The sequence below is a fragment of the Ammospiza caudacuta genome, chromosome 2 (assembly GCF_027887145.1).
Source record: "Ammospiza caudacuta isolate bAmmCau1 chromosome 2, bAmmCau1.pri, whole genome shotgun sequence".
Classification (NCBI taxonomy): Eukaryota; Metazoa; Chordata; class Aves; order Passeriformes; family Passerellidae; genus Ammospiza; species Ammospiza caudacuta.
In genome coordinates this window covers 58,176,719-58,189,729 of record NC_080594.1, presented here as the reverse complement: position 1 = coordinate 58,189,729, position 13,011 = coordinate 58,176,719, and the positions used below count along the sequence as shown (strand labels likewise).

Sequence of the window (13,011 nt, the reverse complement as noted above, 5' to 3'; positions counted from 1 at the left end):
TCTACATCGTAAAGCTGTTACACTTTAACTCAAAGCATTTAGCATTACGGCACAGCAATATAAAAAGTGCCCAACAACATTTCTAAAACCTCATAAAATAAGATGCTTTACAGTTACTTCATACTTCTGTGTTATTCTGTGAGTCCACAGATACTCAATTTCTTCAGATCCCTGCAAGAGCACTGTGGCCACTTCAGACTGATGCAAATAAATTCTTCTTCATGCAGTAGATCCCAAATACAGACATCCAACACACACTTTCTCTCTGTGTAATCTTGGAGGGACACAAGCTTGGAACTGAGCCTGTATACCAGTCCCCACAAAACAGCTACCAGCACCAAAAGGCAAAAATAACATTTGGCTGCTCATCCAAATACAAAATAAGACAAAAAAAAGGGGTACAGTCTACGGAGGGGCAGGTGGTCTTCCCTACAGCCATGTAAAAAGCAGCAAAGCTTCTGGCCTCTCTCGGGACTAGAAAATTTATATTCCTTCAGTGAAGTATGGGAAACAGAAAGCAGCAAGATGCAGTGGCTGACCTGTAGCTGCATTTTAGCTGGCGTGAGTGGAAGCATTTAAATGGATGGTTTATATAAGCTACTGCTAAAAATGCAGACATGTCTTCCACGATTATGTTCCCTTCCTCTTCCTCCTAGCTCCCTCTAGCGCTTTTAAGGACATACGGCCTTTTCCCTCCTAATTTATGTAATGCAAATACAGTTGCTAAGATGTTTGGTTTAGTTGGGGTTTTGGGGGGTTTTTAAGATCTGCCATAGCTCTTATAAACTGCTCATGAGATTTTACTGAATGTGTTATTCATATGTACAATCCCTCCAGAAACCAAACACTGACACTGGCCTTTCTACCAGAAACGTTTGTATATTAATACTTTATGTACAGGCCAGTATATTTAAAAGTTTACTCATTTTAAAGGGCATCCAGCTCCATCATTAGAGAAAGTCAATTAAAATTAATCCCTTTCCTTGAGCATTCCCTCTCTCAAGTGAATTGTGTCTAAACAGAAGGTTACTACAGCCCAACAGCTGAAAGATATAACATATTAAAATTTTATGTCTGCCCTAAAGTCACTTATAAAATGTTAATTGTGCACCTTATCTACTGTGTCCCAACATAAACCACAAATAAGAACCATACCTGCACTCCCACTTTTATGAGCAGAGGAACACAGACTCATGACCACACCAGGCTTTTTACCTGCAGACTCATGCAAACAGAAACTAGGCCCCCAAAATCAGTGACTGCCTGAAGAGCCAAGCAAGTATTTTTAAAATAATTAAAGTTTTCACCTCTCCAAACTGCTTCTGTCCCAGTTCTGTACAGTCAATCACCTCAGTGGCCATGTTTGTTTGTTTGTTTCTTTAAGGTCCAATTGCAGAATTAAAAATGGGAAGAGGAAAGACCATTTCAAGAGGTGCAACAAAAAGAGCTTTGCTGAAGACCTAAAACCACTCATCACTTGTGTGCCAATCTTGCAGTTTCTATAGCAGCACACAAAAAACCATTTTTCTTCATGGAATTGAATTTTAAGTGTATAAAAGCATTTATCTGTGATCTCCCATTTCTGAAACAGTCAAACAATATTAATAGTGTTTGGTGTTCTTGAAATGATTGAATTTAGTTACTGATCTCCACATAACTTCACCAAGCACTTTTCTTAACGTTAGGCAGAACAGGTTAAGACATCTCCTTCCACCAGGCTCACTAACCAAAAACCCTATAGATGTTCCCTACAACTTCCTTGCTGGTCAAAGACAACAGAGCTTTAAACTTCCTAAGAGTGCTTGAAGCCAAAAGCTGAAAGTTATTGCATATTGACCTCAGCAATGGTGATATGCTGTGAAAATGTTGGGCAGATCAACTTTGATGCCTATAATTACTTGAAACACAGTGTGTGACTGTTTCTGACAAGCTGGAAGACAGTTTGGGATTTAAGACTTCTCCTCTGCTGACCACTACTATAGAAGGCTAAAGCATTTTTCATCAGATGCTTTCCAGATGACTTGCAGACAAACAAAATTAAGTTAAATTTAAAACACAAGTTAAATGCTCTTGTGAGGCACTCACTGTAACACCCAATTTAATATGAGGCAAGTGAGGTGGCACCAAGGGAACACCCAAAGGTGTGCAGTCCAAAATGTTAAAGAATAAGTTTATACTGTTAAAGAATACTGTTAAAGGAGATAGGAATTGTCATTCTGGATAAGACAAAGCTCCACTAAATCCCATCTCTAAGAGGGGCTGACACCAAGAGCAAACTAGAAAAAGAAACTTATACCATAGGAAGGACTACTCTACTCTTCCTCTGCATCTGGCAATCAGCACCTTTGAGGTTTCCTGAAGCAACATCCCAAATCACCATGATGGATAGTTACACACCTTTCACTTTTAAGATCCCAAAGGAGCACTATTCCCCATCTAGGGGGACTCTTAAATCACTTCTGCATACTCAGATACAACAGATTGCTCAGGATTGCTTCTGACTGTCAAGACTGAGCTGCCAAGACAGTTCAGAGACTGCTATTTCCTGTGGGTGAGGGACCAAACAGGACAAGATCCAGCATCAGTTTATTGCCTTCCAGTTAGTTCCTTCTTCAGGGCAGCAAAGGCAGGATTTACCTGCAGAACCATTGTATTTTTCAAGTGGCAACCCCAAGACAAGAGAACAAGTATTTCCAGAAAGTCCCATACAGAGGCATGGTGTTATACCCATGAAGATGAGTTCAGGTCTAAGAAGTGTCAGCTCCTATTTATGTCACACTCTGTGATCTTGGAAAAGCCACTTAGTCTCCCCATTGGAAGATTTATGTATTCAAAACCATAAGGTGCTTTGACACTGCAGTGATGGAAGCCAAACAAACACAGCAGGCAGTACCCAGCTTACTTGTGTCCTTTTCCTGCAGACTGTGATGCAGGAACGTCCTGCATCACACAGTCTGCAGTTTGTGTGATGCAGGTCTCCAGAAACCATGCCTACAGACACAACAAACTTCTGAGTCTCTTCTCACACAGGTTAAGAATCCTACTAAAGCAGAACAGTCGAAACAAAACCAGAATAATACTAGTTTAAAGGTCTAAACTGGTGCTTTTAGATGAAGAATTACAGTTTTTTCCCAATGTCAAATAATTGAACCCAAGCATTACTATAATTCTTGAAAAACAGCTGTTATACTTAAGCAAGTGTTGCCCTAAAGTGACTTGCCTAAAGTCACACAAGAAAATCTCTGGTGCCAACACTGCTCCCCTGGAGAAAGAGAACCCACATCTCTCACATTTTGCTCTTTACCAGTTTTGTCCTGCAAAGACATTAGTTTAAGACATCGGAAAAGGATAGGGAGCCTTGAGAACTCATCAAGCTCAAGCTGCACAAGGAGAGATTGTCTTCACAAGTACCCCAAAGTCATTCCTCCTGACAATTAAGTTTATTCATCACTTGACAGATTGCAAACATATTTGCCTTCATGTGATAGATACATGGCCAGTTGATGAAACACGGGGTGCTTGCACTTCTCTGTCCCACAGTAATATTTTACCATCACCTCAATGTTATCTTCCTGTTAGGTGGTGAACAGTTCCTGTCGTCACGAAGCCCCTATCTCAGATTTTAGTAACATATTTTTCTGGTCCCGGGAAGGCGCCTCCAGTGCCTTCCTAAAGACCCCTGTAGTCCATTCTGGCCAAAAGTTGACTATATTGAGCAAATTAACCTGTAGGGTATTCTTTGGAGTCCTCAGTGGGGAAAACCTGTCCATGCACATTCCCACACTACTAAAAAGCCATCTGCTGTTCCCCCCATCCATGTTGCCCAACAACTGACATTACAAATTAATTATTATGTCAGACACATACAATTACAAAGTGTCCAATTAAGGGCTGAGTTCCTTTTGTTTCAATTAATAAACCAGGGTCATGCCTTGAAGTCCTTAAATGGCAGCAGGCATGCTGCAGATGGCATTTTTTAGCCAAGTCTGTCCTGTCCAACAAAGACCAACAGGAGCAGTGTGTTCATCTTCTGGACAATTTCTGTTTTGGAGGAAGAGCAGCTCTGGCACCTGGGTGTGCTTTGATTCAACTCCATTTCTGTGTAGCCTCAACAGTGGAGATCCCTGACAGGCTCTGGATACCTGGAAGAAAAGCACTCACCGCATGACATAAATGGCAAGCTCCAGATATATAGGTTGTAACAGGTCAAATATGCTCACAGAAATCTTGGCAAACATCACTCCTTGAGACATCTCCTAATGAAATCTGACAGCTTCAACCTCACACAGATCTATACTCACAGACTTTGTCACACCCTCTGAAAATAGTTTAAGAAATCAGTTTTCTCAGGCTTTCTCACATACCTGTTCCCTTCCCACAGAAGCAATTGATAATTTTCTTCTCTGCGTGTGTTTTGGTAGTGTGCATTTGCAAAATAGCTTTATCTGCCATCAAAATCTACATCTCTGAAGGGTAAAAGACTGCTACTGTCCACTTATAAAAGTCATGTTTAGCACCGAAAATAAGTAAGGTGTACGCCTCTCAAATGAAAAAAGAGTCTCAAGCTGTAGCAGCCCAGACATGAGAAGTTACCTATTATCTTTGCAAAAAAAATAATATTTTTAGCTAGATGCTATCGGAGCCTGATCACCTGCAGAACATGTTTTCTAATATATTTGCATGCAGTACCTTGAATTTATGAGAGCTGTAGGATCAATAGCAGAATTCAGGGATCAAAGTCTCAAAACTTTCTTTCAGAACTGCAGCGCTCATAAGGACACAAAATTATGTCTGGCATTGTTGCAAACTTTGGAGTCTCCACCCAAGTACCACTGAAAAGAAATGGCTTGTTGTCTGGGAGCAGGCAGAGCCCCGTGAGAAGGTCACCCAGCAAGACTCATATCAGTTCAACTTTCCATGACCACAGCAAGAGCAAGGCAGTCTCCCCCAGCTGTCATCATGGGATGAAATTACTTCCACAAGCATAAGAACTTCCATTGAAATATTCCAGCACACAAAGGCCTGTATCCAGAGAGCTGCATGGCAGCCAGGTAACCAAAGATGTGAACGTAAGCTATTTAATACCTTGGCATTTAACCCAACAACAACATTACCTATTTTTATGTTTTTCAATTAAAAAAAACCCCTAAAAACAGATGACATAGAAGTTCAAAAGTAATAAATAGTATGACACTGTGACACACTACACAGACTGGCTTTTCTTTCAAAACTAAAGATAGTTCTATATGATTCCTACACTTAGGAAATAAGACCTTATTTGGATTTAAAATAAGTTTGAAATAGATTTTTTTTGTTCTTCTCAAAACAATAAATGAATGTTGTTAGTATCAGCAAAGGCATTTAAAAATTTCAAATATTTACTCTGATTCCCCAAAGCTTAACAGCTTCTTGAACAAGAGCAGCTTTTTAAAAGATTTTGTATCTTTACACTAATTTCAAGTGCTGGAGAATCTGTGAAGTCCATTAATAACATAGTGCAACAGTTAATTGGTTACCACTTTGAATGTTTCGGGGTTTTTTCCTTTTCTGAAAATTCATATTCTGTTTTACTTTCTGCTCTCTGAAGCTGTGATTCCTATGTTTGCAAACATGTGTTTTTTGAAGGTTCCTAATTTTATTCATGTATAGATATGTGATTAAATCATTTCAACAAACTCAGAATTTACTTCTTCATCACCACCTACATGAAGTGTACATATACTGTTTTCTGACATCTACAACCAGTACTGACTTCAATTAAAAAATGTCTTGAAATCAAACCTGATTACAGAAGTGAGATAATTAATACAGCAAAAGAAATCTCCCACTCTGCATTCAGTGTTTTCAACTCCCATCAGCTCTTGGCTACCACTCATCTACAGGGAGTGCCTTGTCCACTGTTTGTGGCGCATGAGTCTTGACACCTTGAGGTATTTTCAGACACTGTTCCTCATCTTTTAAGGCACATCCAGCCTCTTCCCATGGTTATTAACTTCACAAAGCTTTGAGTCCATCTTTTGAAAGAGTCAGCCAAGATGCCTTTTGATTCAATCAAATACATGAGGCTATGCCATCATTTGTCATCTCTCTACTCTGCATGGCCTAGATAAAACTGTCAGAAAGGATTGTGCATTTCCTTTCAACTGTGTGCTCATTTGGGGATTTTTTTTTTTGCAGACAAACATCCAGTGACTGAACATCAACAAATTATTTATCAATTAAAATATTCTTAATGACAGTAAAATTTTCAATATTGAGTTTCTTAGCCAGAATACATCAAACCCATAATCTGAAATACTAGACATTTTATAATATGTTTCCTATTAATCATGTTGAATATTTTGCTTTATGACAATCCTTAGAATTTCAGAGTTTTACATTAGACACAAAAGAAAAAAATTCAGTCTCCATAAATTTTCAAAAGTGTTCTTTCAGTCTTTATTTACCGCTGAAATATGATGGATTTGTTCACAGTTACGTGATTACTTTTAATATTCATCTTCATTCTCACTACAGAAACATGGAACAGTTCTGTATTTTCAGCATCACTGTTGACAACTTTAGCACAGCCAGCAGACAAATGTCACTGTTCTTTTTGCTCTTGGTACTTTAAAATTTCTTATTAGCCTTAAATCCTAAAGAAAATCCAGTGAGTTCTCTGTAATCATCTTTATAAAACTTACTTGTACTAATTCCTATGTATTGGCTGCTGCCTTGGAACCATTTCTAAATCAAGATATGACTCTCCCTTTGCTGAAATCCTCTTTCTGTATCTGTATCTATTCCAGACAGCCATGTGTTCCCACGTCCCCAGCTGCTCCCCAGCTTTGGGAGACAATCTTTAGGCAGGGCTAGAAGTGTACCAGTGATGTAGCAGCACATCACATCACATCCCATCACACAGAGGAGATTTGCTGAGTCCCTCAAGGTTTTGCAGCAGTCTTCTCCCATGGCCTGATGACCTGTGCTGAACTTTAGGAACCCTGGTGAGGGGACACTACAGCATGGAGGGAGTTCAGCAAGAAAGGAAAAACAATGGATAACATCTCTATGGATTTTTAACTAGCACTTAACTGCTGCCCAAGCCACCAAAATCACATAAGAATATCTCAGCAAATCCTCTGCTAGCATTTTCCCTTCCCTGACAAAAGGGTGGAACACTGAAGAATTGCAGGGGTGTGTATCTCCTCACATTAATGCTGCTTTTTTGAAGGGAAAAACTTTTCCAACCAACACACAGCCTAAAGACCAGCAAGCCAGCTTGACCTCAGAGTACATTCAAACCTGTCCTCATTCAAACTGCCTTCAACCTAGAGCACTTTATCTTTTACTTCCATATTTTGCCCAAGGCTGTGTGTGATGCTTGCAAACAGAGCAGTACAGATGTTGCAAGCAGATACAGACCTAAACATGGATTGTAATGTAAAAGACAAGACCTGTTAATGGTCTGCAGATAAGTAGGACGAAAGGTCAACACAATTTCTAAGTAATAAGCTTTTATTTAGAAGGTTCAGCCTTTTTTGGTTCACTTACTTACATTAATTTGTAAAAAAAAATTAACCCTCCCCCCACAGATTTTTCCCAGGGACTACATGGTATATACAATATTTGCCCTAACAGAGGACTACATCCAGCATGCAGTCCTGCACCCACTCTATAAGGTTCAATTTGGTGCTTCTCTTGTAGCCAAAAGTAACAGGCAGTGAATTACCACCATGAACTGGTAGTCCAAAATAAGTTTTGCTTATTTGCAGAAGTGAAAGAGAGCTGTCTGACTGCCAGTGAACTGCAGAAAGTGAGAGAGAGTACACAATTAAAAGGTAAACTTGAAGAGGGAAAGGTGATATAGCCGTGCCTCCCTGCTGACATATGAAAATAGGCAAAACAAAGAGCTGAATGCTCAGGACACTACAGCTGTTGGATGTGAACCCTTCCCACATAACATTAATCTCTCTGTATTCAGCAGTCTCCAGTACCTTGACTTACAAAGCCACACACAGCTTCCTTCCCACACTCAAGAGCAAACAAACTGTACTTTTGCTGCAATAAATTTGCATGTGTAAATTTGTACAAGTGCCTTTGTGCCACATTGACACATGATCTTTAAGTAAGACCACCCAAAGATCCAATGGCTGTCCCCACATTTCAAAATCCAGTTATGCAGCAATACTTTCTTCCATCTTAATTATTGCCTCTTGCAGCAGGAAAAGCAAGGTACAAACGTTACTGTGATATCAGAAAGGGTGATTTAACTAATGCTGTAAAATAATTTCAAAATGTTTCACAGTTTATCAAGTTGCTCTAAGGACACATTGCTGTCAAAATGAGAATTCTAGCCCTTTCTGCCATCACCTCCCATGCATGAGTTCTAGGAATGACATGACTGCAGAGGGAGGCAGATCAGCCTGCTGGGCATCATGAAAATTTAACAGCCAGGAAATAAACAAACCCTCTTACCTCCCCTAAAAGTGCAGCTTTTGGAGAAGTGAGAAGAGGTGTGGGGGACTTACTAATATAAATTGTGTGAAATTTTTGGAACTACCTCTATCAATATGGATAATATTAAAAGAACAAAAGAAAAAAAAAATCCATCTAATCACAAATGTTTTAGTAGGTGTGTGAAAATTTAAAATATTTCTACAATATCTGTTAGGAAAAACAGTTTAAAAAAATGTCCCGTTCTTTTCTGCTAATTTCTACACCGAGGTTGCAACCATACATCTTGATCTGTTAATGAAAGGGTTGTAACACCTTGCTATGAATTTGTTAACAAAATTATTTCATTCTTAAAAACAATTCTTCACTTTAAGTAAAGGCAAAATATGTTACCAAAAAGCTTCTCAAGTAACTGGTTCATCACAAACTGAACAGAAACCAATTCCACACACTTTACTGTGATAAACAGCAGTGTTTGGTGGGCTTATTTTTTTTAAATGCACATTCAATTTATGTGTCGAGAAGCATACAATCTTATTAAAGCTTTTTTAAAATTTTATGCCAGTCTGAATGTAATCTGAATTGTGATTACTTTGTAACAAATAGCATATGTATCCACTTCTGTGAGAGGAAGGCCATACACTGGAGTCACTTGAGGAACATGTCTTCAGAAAAGGGGCTTTTTTTAAAGAAAGGGTTACAATATTTGGGCCCACAGTTCACTTAGTGAAAGACTGTCAAACACATTTTTAACACAGCTTCTTTGGTTCCAGTCATTCAAGAATTTTGCAGGGGAAAAAGTTAACAACAAAGTTAAAGTCAAGCACTCATAAGAGAAACCCATTTGCCTCCACTGTCTGTGGAAAGGCAGGAGGGGATTCTGATCCAGCAGAACTCAGAACATAGAGAGGTCCAGGCTCTGCTGTGTGATAAGACCATCCCAAATAACCTAGATATGGTAAGTATTCTGCCCATACCACCACTTTGCTCATACTGTAGAAGTAGTTGGCTCAAACATTTTAAATTGAGATAAATGACACCAACAATAAAATTAGAAAGCAATCCATTGATTTCCAGATGCTCATTTTGCACCTAGACCACCTCCAGTTCCTTGAGAAAAGCACAAATACCAAGTGGCTGCACGCCAAATGAGATGGGAAGTTATTCAGTTAAATATAGCTGAGCCAAATAAGTTTTTGTGGGTTCTTTTGGGTTTGTTTTGTTTTGTTTTGTTTGGGTTTTTTATTTGGTTGGGGTTTTTTGAGTTTGTTTCTTTTGGTGGCTTTTTGGTGGGTTTTTTTGGTTCATTTTTTGTTGTTGTTTGGTTTGGGTTGGGTTCTTGTTTTGTTTCTGTTTGGTTGGTTTTTGTTTGTATTTTTTTTGTTTGGTTGGGTTTTTTTGTCTTTTTCTTGAACCCCAACCAGTCCCGTGAGTAATCACACAGAGGAACAGGGCAGTCCAAGAAGTCCAGGAACATCTGGACTGTTTCTTTCTTTGACAGTGCCAATTTTAAACGTTCAGGGGACTGTGGCTTCCCTGACCCTTCAAAACACTTATAAACAAACTCAAATGAAATAAATATTAATAGGACAATACTCCATTCCATTCTTGCTGCTCCTGTTCCTCACACCTTACTGCTGGTTTCACAACTCTACAAAGTTAAGCAAACCTAGCACTGATGCAACACATTGAACAGGATTCAGGAAAAAAAAAGAAGCTAAAGAAATTAGAATTTTCTTCAACTAAATTAATTTCCTCACAGGAAACTATGACTAAGGACAGTTTAGTCCAGAATATTCTTATGAAGAGCTCTATTGTTGAGCCTTCACACGACAACACATATCTACCCTGTTTTCTAAGGTTTTAGTCAAATTCCCTTTAGTACATTTGAAACCTTACATGTTTCAATTTTATTTGTAAGTGGTTGTTTCAGCATACACAATAATGACTTCAGGTTGTTGCCCTATGCCTCCTTTTGATAGCTTTTATTACTTCAAGTCCAATTCTACAGCAGGCACTGCCTCTCTAGCCTTTCCATAGCAGCTAGCAAGACCAGCACCAGCCCATCAACCTTCTATCAGCTGGCACCACAAGGGCAGCTGCCTCCACACTTGGATTGAAAAGTCAAAATTAAGTTGTAGGGTCCCCAGAGATCATCTCTTCAGAGTGGGAACACCACAAATTCATTAATTCTTGCAGATTGCTTAATGTCTCCTACGTGTTCATGTAATGAAAGTAGTTTGTGTGCCTACTTTACCCTGCAGGCAAACCCACAAAGAGCCATCAAAAGGGTCAGAATACTTTACAACCACAAGCCTTACTTCAGAAAGTACCAGTGAAAATTTATTTCAAATAAATATATTGCTGTGTTCACATGGAAAAATGAAGATAAAAAGGGTTTTAGGCATCCATTTATTTTGGATTCCTTGCATCACATACATCTACTGCCTGGTTTCCAGAAATCTCAGGCCCTTTCAAGTGCACTTGTAATCACAGGCTTTCAGATCTTGTTAACTCACTCCCATCACCCAAATTAGGTGGCAGTTTTAGGTCTTGATCAGTGTGGTGGGGCTGTGGCACAGCAAAGGCAACACATGCTGCTCAGCTTGGTGTGACATAGCCTAACATCCACAGCAGTCCTTGCTCTCTGTGCTCACACAACTGCCTGGAATCTCTGCTGGCAATGAACACCGAGAGTGGAAGACAGAAATATGGCTGAAACTGAAAACACCTCTGCTACATAAACAGATGAAATTCATTGCACTACCACTTTCCAAATGCAGACCTTGGAGAAAATGCCAGCCAGTGGATGGGTAAGAGTTTCAGCATATTGGGCCAGATTCCAAAATCCTCAAGCCAGTTAGTAATTAACAGACATCTAGGTCCTCCACATGAAAGAAGTCTATTGTTAAAACGGTGACACAAATTTTTCCTTTCCTTTTCCTAGCCAGTCTCTGCCTGTGTTTTAAGATTCCCTTAGGACTATAACAGCCTATGATTTTAGAACCTCCACTTCTCAAACAGACAATTTGTCAGACTTTTAGTTGCCAAGAATGCAAACATGCTTACACCAGAGGTAGAACAAAATTCATTTACAGGCGTCTCAGAGACCCGTAATCTCCCCTGTCTTTCATTTAATACCTGGGGGGAAAATAATATCTGAAAAACCTTCTACCATATCTACAATACCAAAAGAATTACAAAACACAGTAACAAAACATACTGAGGACCTGTAAATACTCTGAGTCCAATTAGTGAGCAACATACCTACAGGGAATATTAGTCTGTGTCTTCACAGATAATGATGTGTTGCAGCAAAATTTCTAAGATAAACCAAATGCTGCCTCACTAAAACCATTTTGTTGATGATCAACTTGTAAAGCAGGAATGATCTATGATTTGCAGTGAATTGCCTGTTCTCTGTTCTGTTACCTTACTGAAGATAGACTTGTGAGTAACAAGAGGCTACATATAAACCACAGAAACTAATCAATGTAATAAAAAAGTAGATTATATCAGAGTTGCATTTTGAAAGGATGAAGTGCAGACATTCATCTGTAAGGGAGCAAGTTAAATCACCAAGGATAACAGGGAGAATGTGACAGAGCAGGAGCTGGCAGAAGTATTCAATGAATATGATGACACTTGAAGAAGAGTCAATAAAACAAAGAGCCAAGCCTATCAGAAAAGGACAGAAACCTCTATCAGAATTAAAAAAAAATTAAAAATTTAAAAAAAAAAACAAAACCACATTTTCTGAATGCCCATGGCTTTCCAAAGTCTATGGCTTTGACTGCTTTGCTACTTGCCAGAGCTTGACTTGCATGTCTCTACCTCACCCAAGTCTATCTGGTCATACAAGGAAAAACCCAAACCCCACTGCATTCACAGTGAAAAAAACATCCCTGGGGAAGACAACTAGATTAATTCCTTTGAGACCAGGTTCACCTCCTCCCACTCCAAGGAACTACTTGCACTCTGCCTGTCTATGCAATTGCTCATTTTAAATCTCAACATATGACCAGACCTATGTAACGACAGCTCAATTCAGCAACTCAGCCAACAGCACCATTCTCCAGGACAGTCATTCCTTTTGCTGTCACCCCGTGGGAGTGCTGCCCTCACCTCTGGGTACAGGGAGTCAGTCCAGGTGCAGACTGCAGAGCCCCAGGAAGCTCCCACTGCTGCTGGAGGAGAGCTGCAGGCAGGTTGCTGGGATGTCAGATCAGCATCGCTGGTGAGCTTCTGCCACCTAACAAGTTTGGGAAGAACTGAGCTTACTGGTTCACCGGCAGAATTTGCTGCTATGTTGCAGAAAGCCTATGTTAGAGTTCCAGGCTATAAGCAAAAGGAAGGAAACTCAGGCATGTTTACAAAGTGCCTCATTAATTTTGTCCTAAGTCTTTAATTTAACGAAAGATGTAGTTACCATTCTTTTTGCTTCAAATAGCAAGTGAAATCTATTAGTACTTTCTAATATATTCATAAAATTCAAAATTTGTCCAAGGCAGGTAGTCATGTTCTTTCAGATTCTTCCAGCATAGGGCTCCATCTTCTCTGCATTTGGCTTATTCC

General features: G+C 39.4%; 1 protein-coding gene across 3 annotated transcripts in view; it reads right to left on the bottom strand.

Annotated features, from left to right (window-relative positions):
• Positions 1-13,011, bottom strand: part of CAB39L (calcium binding protein 39 like) — a 60,757-nt gene that overhangs the window by 46,789 nt on the left and 957 nt on the right. For all 3 annotated transcript variants that reach the window (XM_058824754.1, XM_058824752.1, XM_058824757.1), the window contains exon 2: positions 12,562-12,688. The gene's annotated coding sequence lies outside the window, so the exon portion shown is untranslated. The remainder of the gene's footprint in view (positions 1-12,561; positions 12,689-13,011) is intronic.